The 10,799-nt window shown below is 36.2% G+C and overlaps 1 protein-coding gene across 1 annotated transcript in view; it reads left to right on the forward strand.

Moving 5' to 3' along the window:
• Window positions 1–10,799, forward strand: part of LOC108293271 (serine/arginine-rich splicing factor SR45-like) — a 198,418-nt gene that overhangs the window by 56,216 nt on the left and 131,403 nt on the right. The gene's annotated exons all lie outside the window — the stretch shown is intronic.

The raw sequence follows: 10,799 nt of genomic DNA on the forward strand, positions 1-10,799 counted from the left end.
ACCAAGGCAGCAGCAAAACCGCCTCACCGGCCTCAAGAGTCACGCTGGCGACACGTGGGGCTCCTCCGCTGGGAATCTCCTGGTGTGTGAGCAACAAAAATTGATCTGAAAGTGTGGCGTCCTCTCGTTCTCTGCTCTTTCAGTGGGAGCTGCAATCCCGAGCTGCTAGTGATCAGCCATCTTGGATCTCTCTCCTTTCATTAAACAACTATTAATGAAATTTTTTGTTAAGAAAAGATTTCCCAGTCCAGATGGTTCCACTAAGCCAACTTAATTCCTTGTTCAATTTTCTGTCCCATGCAGTTAAACTATTTTTCCATTTTCATATTTATGTTTCTGAAGTATATTCATTGGGATTACTTCTTTTCTGTTTAAATACTAAAACCAGGCTTTTTTAAGTATCAGATTTTATTAATCATAGTTTCCACTATTGTAAATTTTTTTTTGTACTGGTATTGAGGTACATTATTTTTTTCTTTATCATTATACACTAACGTACTAACCAATATAGCTTTTTTTAAAGAACCATTATTACACCTCCCTGATTAGCTTCATTTAAAATGCATTTTTGTTTCTCCTACAGTCCTCTCCACCAACCTCCACCCCTGACCTTCATATTGTTCTGAACATCACTTTCTTCAATAACTAGAGTGAGAGAGCATAAACAGAGTAGATTACGGATGAAAGTGAAATGGCCCCATAGTGCTATTTCTGGTGACTTGAAGAGTAGCATGGCTGAGCCTTGGAGTAAACCAAGACATTCTGCATGAGAGGTTAAAGATGGGAAAAGGAAGAAAGTTAAAATGATTTTGTAAGTGCTCTACCGCATCTGAGTTATGAAGAGAGGCACTTCATGTTTAGTTAAGTAGTAAAGAAGACTCACTGAAACTTAAAGAAAAATCAAAGAATGTTTCCATGGTTATTTTCAAATATTTCCTCTTCCATCAATTCTACTCTAGGGAAAGATATAATGCAGAATTTCACTTTTTAAAGAATACATTATTGAAACTATTCTGCTAAGCAGTGACTTCTTGGTTTAGGGTAGGACTCACCAAGATTTTTAAATAAAGCAATAAAAACAGATTTGCTCTAATGGCTTTATACACTCTTATTGATAGTTTATATAATGTTTTATTAAGATTGAGAAACATTAAGCATTGTGTATTTGAATCAACCACGAATCCAAACCAGTAAGCATCTGTTACCATTTGTGATTGTCTCTGTCCTGTGAAAAGCAACATTATCGAAGAGCTAAGAGTATCTTGGGCAGTGATTGAAATAGTAGCCTTTGCTAACTAGACAGATCACTACAACTGTCTTTATTTTCTGATCATTATAATGCATTTTACCTACTACAGTTAAGGTTTTAGGTGAGTGATCACTTTCAGAAAGAATGATTAGTCTTGATCAATGGTGTATTACCTATAGATGAGACTTTTAGCATAATGTATTTTTCTTGGTGTTGAGATGCATTTTATCTGTTCAGGAAATGAAAGCAGAAGATGTATAGTACTTTGGGTTGTTTGTATTGCAGATCAGCTAAATATTTGTGGGAAATTAGAAATCTAAAAAATGCTTAAAAATCTACTCTGATATCTGGATAAAGAAAATGCAGTATATATACACCATGGAATACTATGCAGCCATAAAAAGGAACAAGATCATGTCATTTGCAGGGGCATGGGTGGAATCCATTATCCTCAGCAAACTAATGCGGGAACAGAAGACCAAACACCACATGTTCTTTTAAGTGGGAGCTAAACAATGAGAACATATGTACATGGAGGGGAAAAACACACACTAGGGCCTGTGGTGGGGGAGGGAGAGCATTTAAAAAAACAGCTAATACATGCTGGACTTATACCTAGGTGATGTGTTGAGAGCTGCGGCAAACCACCATGGCACATGTTTACCTATGTAACTAACCTGCACGTCCTGCATATGTACCCCAGAAATTAAATTTTTTTTTAAAGCTAGTCTGTTACATGAATTAACAAACTATTAGGATGGTGCAAAAGTAATTGTGGTTTTTGCCATTAAAAGTAATAACAAAAACCAGCTGGGTACGGTGGCTCATGCCTGTAATCCCAGCACTTTGGGAGGCCGAAGCAGGCAGATTGCCTGAGTTCAGGAATTCGAAACCAGCCTCTGCAACATGGTGAAACCCCATCTCTACTAAAATACAAAAAATTAGCCAGGCATGGTGGCATGCACCTGTAGACCCAGCTACTCAGGAGGCTAAGGCAGGAGAATTGCTTGAACCCGGGAGGCAGAGGTGGCAGTGAGCCAAGATCGTGCCACTGCACTCCAGCCTGGGTGACAGAGTGAGACTCCATCTTCCAAAAAAAAAAAAAAAAAGTAATAGCAAAAACCACGATTACTTTTACACCAACCAAATACAATCTCATTAAGCACAGTAACTCTGCATTGTATATTGTGGAAGCACCAGAATTTTCTAAAAAATGGAATGATAATGGCTTTTTTGATGTGTTCCCTAGAAAGAATTGTGGTCCATCATCTTTTCAGTAGATACACTTTTTGTTATTTAGTGCTTTAGGTGTTATTTACTAATATTATTGCCAAAATAAAATAGGAATGTGCAGTAGAACTCATTTCTTCTCTGGCTCTTTGAAAGTTGTTTGAGGAAACTCTAATTGCCTACAGCCCTGCAATGAATTTGCACAACAGATGTACTGTTTTAAAGTCTTGGTTCTTGGCATGCATTTTTCACCTTTTACTTCAGTTTTAGTCTTTCGTTTGTAGCACTTAATGTTAAGCAGTATAAGTGTGTCTTTCTAGGTGACATAATTGGATTCTCTCTTTTTTTCTTTGCGGGGAAGAAAGCAAGGTCAGCATTAGTTTTGCATTTTCTCCTCAGGTTATTGCTCCTTGAATGGAGTCAGAGTTGGGTCAGGGTCAAAAATACTGACTGCTACTGCTATTTCTTCTTTAGCTAAAATATAGTAGTAGAATGACTACATATTTTTTATAAAAAACCCCTTCTGAAATTTTGCATTTTGGGTAATATTCAAATGGCATCATATCAGTCCTTTTGTTTATTACTTCTGACAAAAACACTTTTCTGTAAGCTTTTAATTTATTTTAATCTTCAGCCATGAAGTATTTGATTATATGAGGACTCAGGAGGAAATAAGGAGTAGCCCACGGCCTCAGCTAATGTGTTAGACATCTTATACAGGATTAGTGCTAGATTAGTTCCATGAGGTGATTTGAACTGTCAAGGTCATCAAAAACAAGGTAAGTCTGAGAAACTGTCACAGCCAAGAGGAACCGAAGGAGAATGATGACTAAATGTAATGTGGTATGCTGGTTGGGATCCTGGAGCAGAAAAAGGACATTTAGGTAAAAACTAAGGAAATCCAAATAAAGAATGGACTTGAGTTAATGCTGATTTATCAATATTGGTCCATTAATTAGAACAAATATACCATTCTAATGGAAGTTTTTGATAATAGGGGAACTGGATTCAGGGTGTATGGAAGTCCCTGTATTATCTTTGTAATTTTTTTTATAATCTAAAACTATTCTGAAAAATAACATTTATTCTTTTAAAAAACCAGCATCATAAGAGGTGGTCTGATTTCTGTTTAGATGACCTGTTGGTAATGAAGGTGTAAGAGAAATGTTTAACAAAAGCACGAGGAGCATAGGTAGGTGTATGCCATGAGATCTAGACTTTGATAATCCTGATAGTGCAGCATCAGTTCTTAGACAAGTGCAATTCTAAGTCAGATTGACACACTGAATTCACTTGAAACAGAATTTAAGCGGTAGGAAACATAGTCATTTAGCGTAACCTGAAACCGTTACTCAGAATGCGTTATGTGATTGAGATTAAAACTTGTTAGGAACATCTAAGTGAGGGGTGGACAACCTTATTTCTATAAAGTGTGAGACAGTAAATATTTTAGTCTTTGCAGGCCAGACAGTTTTTGTCACAACCACTCAACTCTGCTGTAGTGAAAAAGCAGTCATATACAATGCATAAGTGAATGAGTGTGGCTGCAATCCAATAAAACTGTATTTACAGAAACAGGCGGCAGTCTGGATTTGTCCTGTGGTCTGTAGTTTCCTGACCCCTGATCTAAGTGATCATACTGCCCAGCTCTATTAGGTGTACTATAATGTCTCCTTCAAAAGTTCATAAAGGTATGCAATCTGAGCAAGACAGAATAATATTGCCTTCCCTCTGTTTTCAAGGAGAGTAGAAATGGCAGCAAAGGAGGGATAGGAGTACATGATTTACTTGTACATATGGTCATTGTATCTGGAAGCTTCAAGGTCTTGTATCTGAACTCAGAGTAATTTATTAACCACACTGTTTTTAGATTTAGTCTCATTATGGCCTTTCTATTTGTTCCTAACTAATTTTACTATGACACAGTATTCAGAATCCTTTAGGGAAACCCTATACCACTTCTCCTTCCAACCAAATTTCTAACCAGGGCTTAACGTAATATTTTCCCAAGTAGGTGACAGGGGTATTGTGGTAGGCTGTGTTTTTAGGTGATACATGGGAAGAATCCACTTTTTATTTTTATTTTTATTTTAATCCAATAAGTCATTAAATAAACGGTAATAAACAGAATTATCTAGTCTTCCTTCAGTCTTACTAATACATTTGAGAAAATTTAATTTGAATATAGCATAAACAACTAGCATAGCCTCTGTTTTTTGTTTTTGTTTAAGTGAAAATAGCCCTCAAATTCACAGCATTTGGAAAGGAACAATATTTTCCTGGACTTTTGTAGTGCTATTGTTTTAGTTTGTTCTATTTCTTTTTAAGGTTACCTTCTGTTTATGGCAAGAGATACTGTTTCCTCTTAATGAAACGGTATAATTTTTTTTAAACTATCTAAGTAAAGAGAGTCTAAGTTAAAGGAGATTTCCTGAAGATAGAGATTTGAATTATGAGAAGAAATTGATATGAGAGAGGTTCTCCACTGCTGACTTGAAGATGGAAGGGCTGTGTCACGAACTGAGTGGCCCCTGCCAACAAGGAAATGGACCTTCAGTCCTACAGCTGCCAACTACTTGAATGAGCTTGGAAGTGGATTCTTCCCACAGCCTCTAGATAAGAGCCCAGCCCAAGTAACACCTTGATTTCATCATTGTGAGACCCTAAGCAAAGAACCTAGCTGAGACACCTGGACTCCTGACCTCCAGAAATTGTTAGATAATGAATGTGTGTTTTGAGCTTATAAATTTGTAGTAATTTGTTGTACAACAGTCAAAAACTAATACAGCCTGTAGGCTTTGTTCTTACTGCTCTTCAGACACCGTGCCCTCCTCTCCCAATACCACTACTTTCCCCCAAGACAAAGAGACTGAGGAGTTTTGGGGAAATAACAAGTGGGTTAGTAGTAGTCTAATTATAGGTCTTCAAGGGTAATCCTGGTATGGTAGCAGAGAGATCTCTTTTCTCTGGGTATAGCATGGCTAGCTTGACAGGATAAGGCATTGCATAAGAATTTCTTGGAACCAACCACCATGCCTGGAGAAGTTAGTTCAACTTCCCTGTTTCCTATACTTTAAATTTTTGTTATTTGGGGAAAATCGCCCAGCATACAATACAAGAAGCAGCTTAGAGAAAGGGAATGAGGCAGGAAAACACAATATTGCCTACAGATTAAGAAAAGTTAAGATTTCTTAGATGTACGTAGGATGATAAACTCAAAAGAAAAGAACCATTACAAACCAATGCAAGGGAAGAGAAAGATCAAAAAGGTGACAGGAGGTATAGTTGTCGAAAAGGACTGAGCAGTGCCTTTCCACTGTAGTCTGTAAACCCTGTTCTTTCTGCATTTTTTTGTAGCTTGTCCTTGATCATGAAAATCTCCTCTGTGATTCCACAGTCAGCCAAATGCATGCTGAGTGTCTTTAATGTGTTTAACAGCATCTACTGACCATTTATGGAATCTTTAAATTTTTCTAAATTCACCTTTCCTCATTCTTGGCAACAGTGGCTGGCACAAGATACAGCATGGATAGTGGAGAGTTCACAGACCTTATGGCCATCCTGATTTCATGTTAAAACCCTAGCTCTGCAGTGTATTAACTATGGGATATTGTGTAAGATTTTAAAGTTAACTAAGTCTTACATTATGTTACATGAAATAAGCCAGGCACAGAAAGACAATAATATTGCATGTTCTTACTCATATGTAGGAGCTAAAAATAAATTGAACTCATGGAGATAAGAGAGTAGAATATTGGGTACCAGAGGCTGGGAAGGATAGTGGGCAAGAGTAGGGGTGGGGGGTGGACTGGTGGATAAAGTGGGGATGGTTAACAGGTACAAAAAATACAGTTAGAAGGAATAAGATCTAGTATTCAGTAGCACAATAGAGTACTATAGTTAATAATTTATTATATATTTTAAAATAACTAAAAGAGTATAATTGGAATGTTCCTAATACAAAGAAGTGCTAAATGCTTGAAGTGATGAATACCCTAGTTACCCTGATTTGATCATTACACACTGTATGCCTGTATCAAAATATCACATATACCCCAGAAATATATACAACTTCATACCCACAATAATTTAAAAGTTTTTAAAATAAATGTCAACTCAATGTAAATTGTGCTTTATAAACTGATCAAGGAGGCTAGTATGCACCATTCAAAAATAGAAAGCAACTTTATATTTGTAAAACTCCTATTTCTTCTAGATATAAATTGAGACATACTCATTTTATGTATTTTACAAAACAAAGGATATTAGAGTAAAACTAATTCATAGTTCCACCATTAAAGAATGTGATTTCAAAAAAAAATAAAGTTAACTAAGTCTTAACATCCTTGTCAGTAAAATGAGAATCATAGTGTCTTTCTTCTAGAGCTGTTGAGAAAATTGCATGAGACCTCTTGCAAAGCACTTAGTAAGAGTACTTGCCGCAAACAGTAGGCATCTAATCAGTAGTAGCACTGCTGCTATTGTCATTATCAGGGCAAGTCCAGGATGAAAGAATTTTTTTGGAAGCCCTGGAGGAAATGGAGGAGTGACAGACGTGGAAAGGATATGATATATTGAAAATAATGTTCACCGCAAAGTTAGCAGCAGAGCTGTCTCTGGAGGTATGTACCTTTAGGTCAGCTATGGAGTAAAGGAATCTGTGCTCAAAGTTTACCTTCTTAATGAGGCCTCCCCTGACTACCTTATTTAATACTAAAAGCTGTCCCAAACCCACCTTAATATTTCCAATTTCTCTACAGTAGTCTACCTTTTTTCCCATAAACTTTTTTCCTTTTAATATATTTTATAATTTCTCATGTTTATTGTTTCTATATTTCCTCATGTTCCTGGCACATAATAGTAATATTTTTGAACCTAAATCTCCTATCTTATTTTGTACTTTGCTTGTCCTTCCTGTTCTGTTCAATTTTTAATTTTCTCTCCTTGTGTGATTGTTTTTATCACTCCATTTCCTCTCCCACTTAGTTTGGACACTGTGTCTTAATTCTTTTAGTGGTTGCCCTTAAAATAACAACATGTATTATACACTTACCAAGTGTAATATTAGTAAGTCCCAGCCTTATCTCCGCCAATGCAAGGATCTTAGGACATTTTAACTTTATCCCTTCTTGATTTACATGTTAATGTCTATCATATATTTTAATTCTTTCTGTATTTGAAAATTCAGCAAGACATTGTTGTTATTACTTACATAGTCAGTTTATTTAGATTTGTTCACAAATTTATGTTTTATTTTGCTCTTCATTCTTTGCTGCATCTTTGACTTTCTATCTGGAGTAGTTTTCCTTCTACCTAAAGCATCCTTTAGAAATTTGTTCAGTGTGGATCTGCTATGACAAACTCTTTCAGTTTATGTTGTCTTAAGTTTGCTTTCATCTTGGAAGATTATTTTCCCTGGTTATAAAATTATTTGGATAGCACTTTATTTTAGCTCATCATGTACATCATCATTCTATTGTCTTCTGATTTCTATTGTCGGCTGTCAAACTGTCACTTCTTTGGAGATACTCTGTCCTTTTATTACCTCTGGTTATTTTCAGGTTTTTCTTTATCTTTATTTTTCTATGATGTATCTAGGTATAGATTTCTTTTTATTTTCCTGCCATGATTCAATGGAATCTTGAATTTATAGATAGACACATCTGATGAAAATTCTATAAAAAGATCCTATGAAAAGTTCTCAGCCGTTTCCTCATAGATTTCCTCTAACTCATTCTGTTTTTCCTTTCCTGCTGGGACTCCAGTTAATATACATTAAATCTTCTCATTATTTCATCTAAGTTTCTTACCCTAATTCTATGTTTTTCATCTTTTTGTTTTTCTCCATGGTATATTCTGGATCATTTACTTTGACCTATATTTCTCTTCACCAATTTTATTCAGCTTTCAGTTCCTCTGAAATCCATCTATTGAGTTTTAAATTTTGGCTTTTTAGCTTTTTTTTTTTTTTGAGACAGTCTTACTTCATCACCCAGGGTGTAGTGCAGTGGCGAGATCTTGATCACTGCAACCCCCGCCTCCTGTGTTCAAGTGATTCCCGTGCCTCAGCCTCCTGAGTACCTGGGATTACAGGCTCCCGCCACTGCACTCAGATAATTTGTATATTTTTAGTAGAGACGTGGTTTTACCATGTTGGTCAGGCTGGTCTTGAACTCCTGACCTCAAATGATCCACCTACCTCGCCTCCCAGAGTGCTAGGATTACAGGCGTGAGCCACTGCTCCCAGCCTGTTTTTGTTTGTTTCAATATCTCATGTCTTTTGTCTTTTAATTGATTTTTGCTCATTCTAAGATAAAGTATCTTTTCTGGAGAGTATCTGCCTACCAAGCTTAGGGGGTTGGGCAGCTCATGGCCAGGATTTGAAATTCCATGGACCACCAGATAAGAGAGAGCCAGGTTCCAAGTCCATGCAAGGCCAGGTTTGTTTTGGGTTCACCTCCACCCTAGGCCTCACCTTTGAGAAGAAACCAGAATAAGGTGGGGGTTGATTTATCAAATGGACTGTAGGTGTTCTCTTCACTCACTCATTCCTATGAGGCCCTATGAGTCTTATGAGGCAGCTGCTTCCCAGGGGTGGAGAACTGCCCTCCAGGCAAAAGTATTTTTATGTAATTGAATTCACCACCGTGGGTTCCCTTTTTCTCCTAGATCTTAAACTGGCAAAATTTAAGTCCCTTATAAGATATTTGATACTTTCAAAAAATGGTGCAGGCAGGAAGGTTTTATTTTGTTTTTCAGTAGCAGGGTTAGTCCAGGTTATCTATTTCATGATCTTTGGAAGCCAACTCTCTCTGGTTCTTCCTTGATTCTTTGTTTTGGTAGTGAAAGGGTACCCTTATAGTATGGGAGACATAATACTTTTTAGGGGAGAAGTAATGAAGAAATATTTGTACAATAGCAGATCAGCCCCAGAAGAAGTCTCCTCTTGTTTGTGGCACCAGATACAACCCTTTATGCCTTGTTATTTCCTGTACTGCTCAGAACCCTCTAAAGTAGCTATTATCTCCATTTCACAGTGTAAATAAAGTAGACCCAGAGAGTTGTATAACTGGCCTCTCATTATTATAGTTAGTAATGAGTAATGGGCACATCTAGGATTCAGCCCCAGGTCTTTTGAACTATCAAGCCCTTCGTCTGCTTATGTTGTGCTGGCTTTGATTCAAAAAGGAAAAAGTTAAAGTCTGTCAGGGGCTAAAGTGCATTCTCTCAAGGGGACTTTCCCATAATTAAGGGGTGTTTGCAGCTGGAGTGTCTATACTTCCAGGTTGCCTGGGCATGCCAAAAGGAAGTTGTAAGTTTATTCTAAAATATTAATGTGCAGGGATTCTTGATTAATAGAATAAATTTTTTTCTTTAAAAGGTTGAGTGGTCTCTCAGTGGAGCTGCCTTTAAAAATTCATGTTAAAACATCTTGTTCTTTTATATGACCTCAAGCCATCTGTTTGTATCTATGATAGATATTCTTCATGCTTCAGTCCTTATTTTTTGTGTGTTTTTTTTTTGTTTTTTTATTATACTTTAATTTCTGGGGTACATCTGCAGATCTTGCAGGATTGTTACATAGCCATGGCATGTGTATGCCTGTGTAACATTCCTTATTTTTTCCCTATTGGCTGATATAAAATAAAGGATTCCATTAAAGGACAGGGCATAGTAATTGCATATTTGTTGATTTTTAATGAATTGATAAACAGTCATTGTCAAAATGTTTCTAATTTTATGATCTCATCCTGTGTCTATTTGCTGGTTTAAACTTGTGCTCAAAATTATCAGTTTTCAGTCCAGCATTAATTAGGAACCATGAGGTTTTCTTTATCATCTGACTCTTAATTGAGTTTATATACCTCTAACTACACAGAAAAGTGATCCTATGGATAATATAAGTAGTTTATTTCCATTTAATGATATTTTCTGGTGGTAAGCTATTATAATGATTATCATATTTTTGCCAGATCATACAAACTAAATTTTTTAGCAAACTATTAAAACATCCAAACCAACAAAAAGCTTGAATTAATTCTGAGCTGATTGTCACAGCTGATTTTGTAAACCTTTAGGTTGAAAAGCTGTCTGAATTTTAGGAGCTATGTTCAGTTCAGTTCTCTGCTATAACAAAATGCTATTTTGTAAAATGCCTCAAGTTTATAAGGCCTATTTTAATCATTAAAGTATTTAAGAACAGATGTTATTACGTGGTAAAAGTTTAAAAGTCTGCTTTTGAGTCTTAGTTATAATATCACTAGGAGGATGTTGAATTGGCAATCAACACCTCTAGTAAAATAAAATAATTTATTTTTGA

This window comes from Cebus imitator, unplaced genomic scaffold (genome assembly GCF_001604975.1).
Source record: "Cebus imitator isolate Cc_AM_T3 unplaced genomic scaffold, Cebus_imitator-1.0 Scaffold528, whole genome shotgun sequence".
Taxonomy (NCBI): Eukaryota; Metazoa; Chordata; class Mammalia; order Primates; family Cebidae; genus Cebus; species Cebus imitator.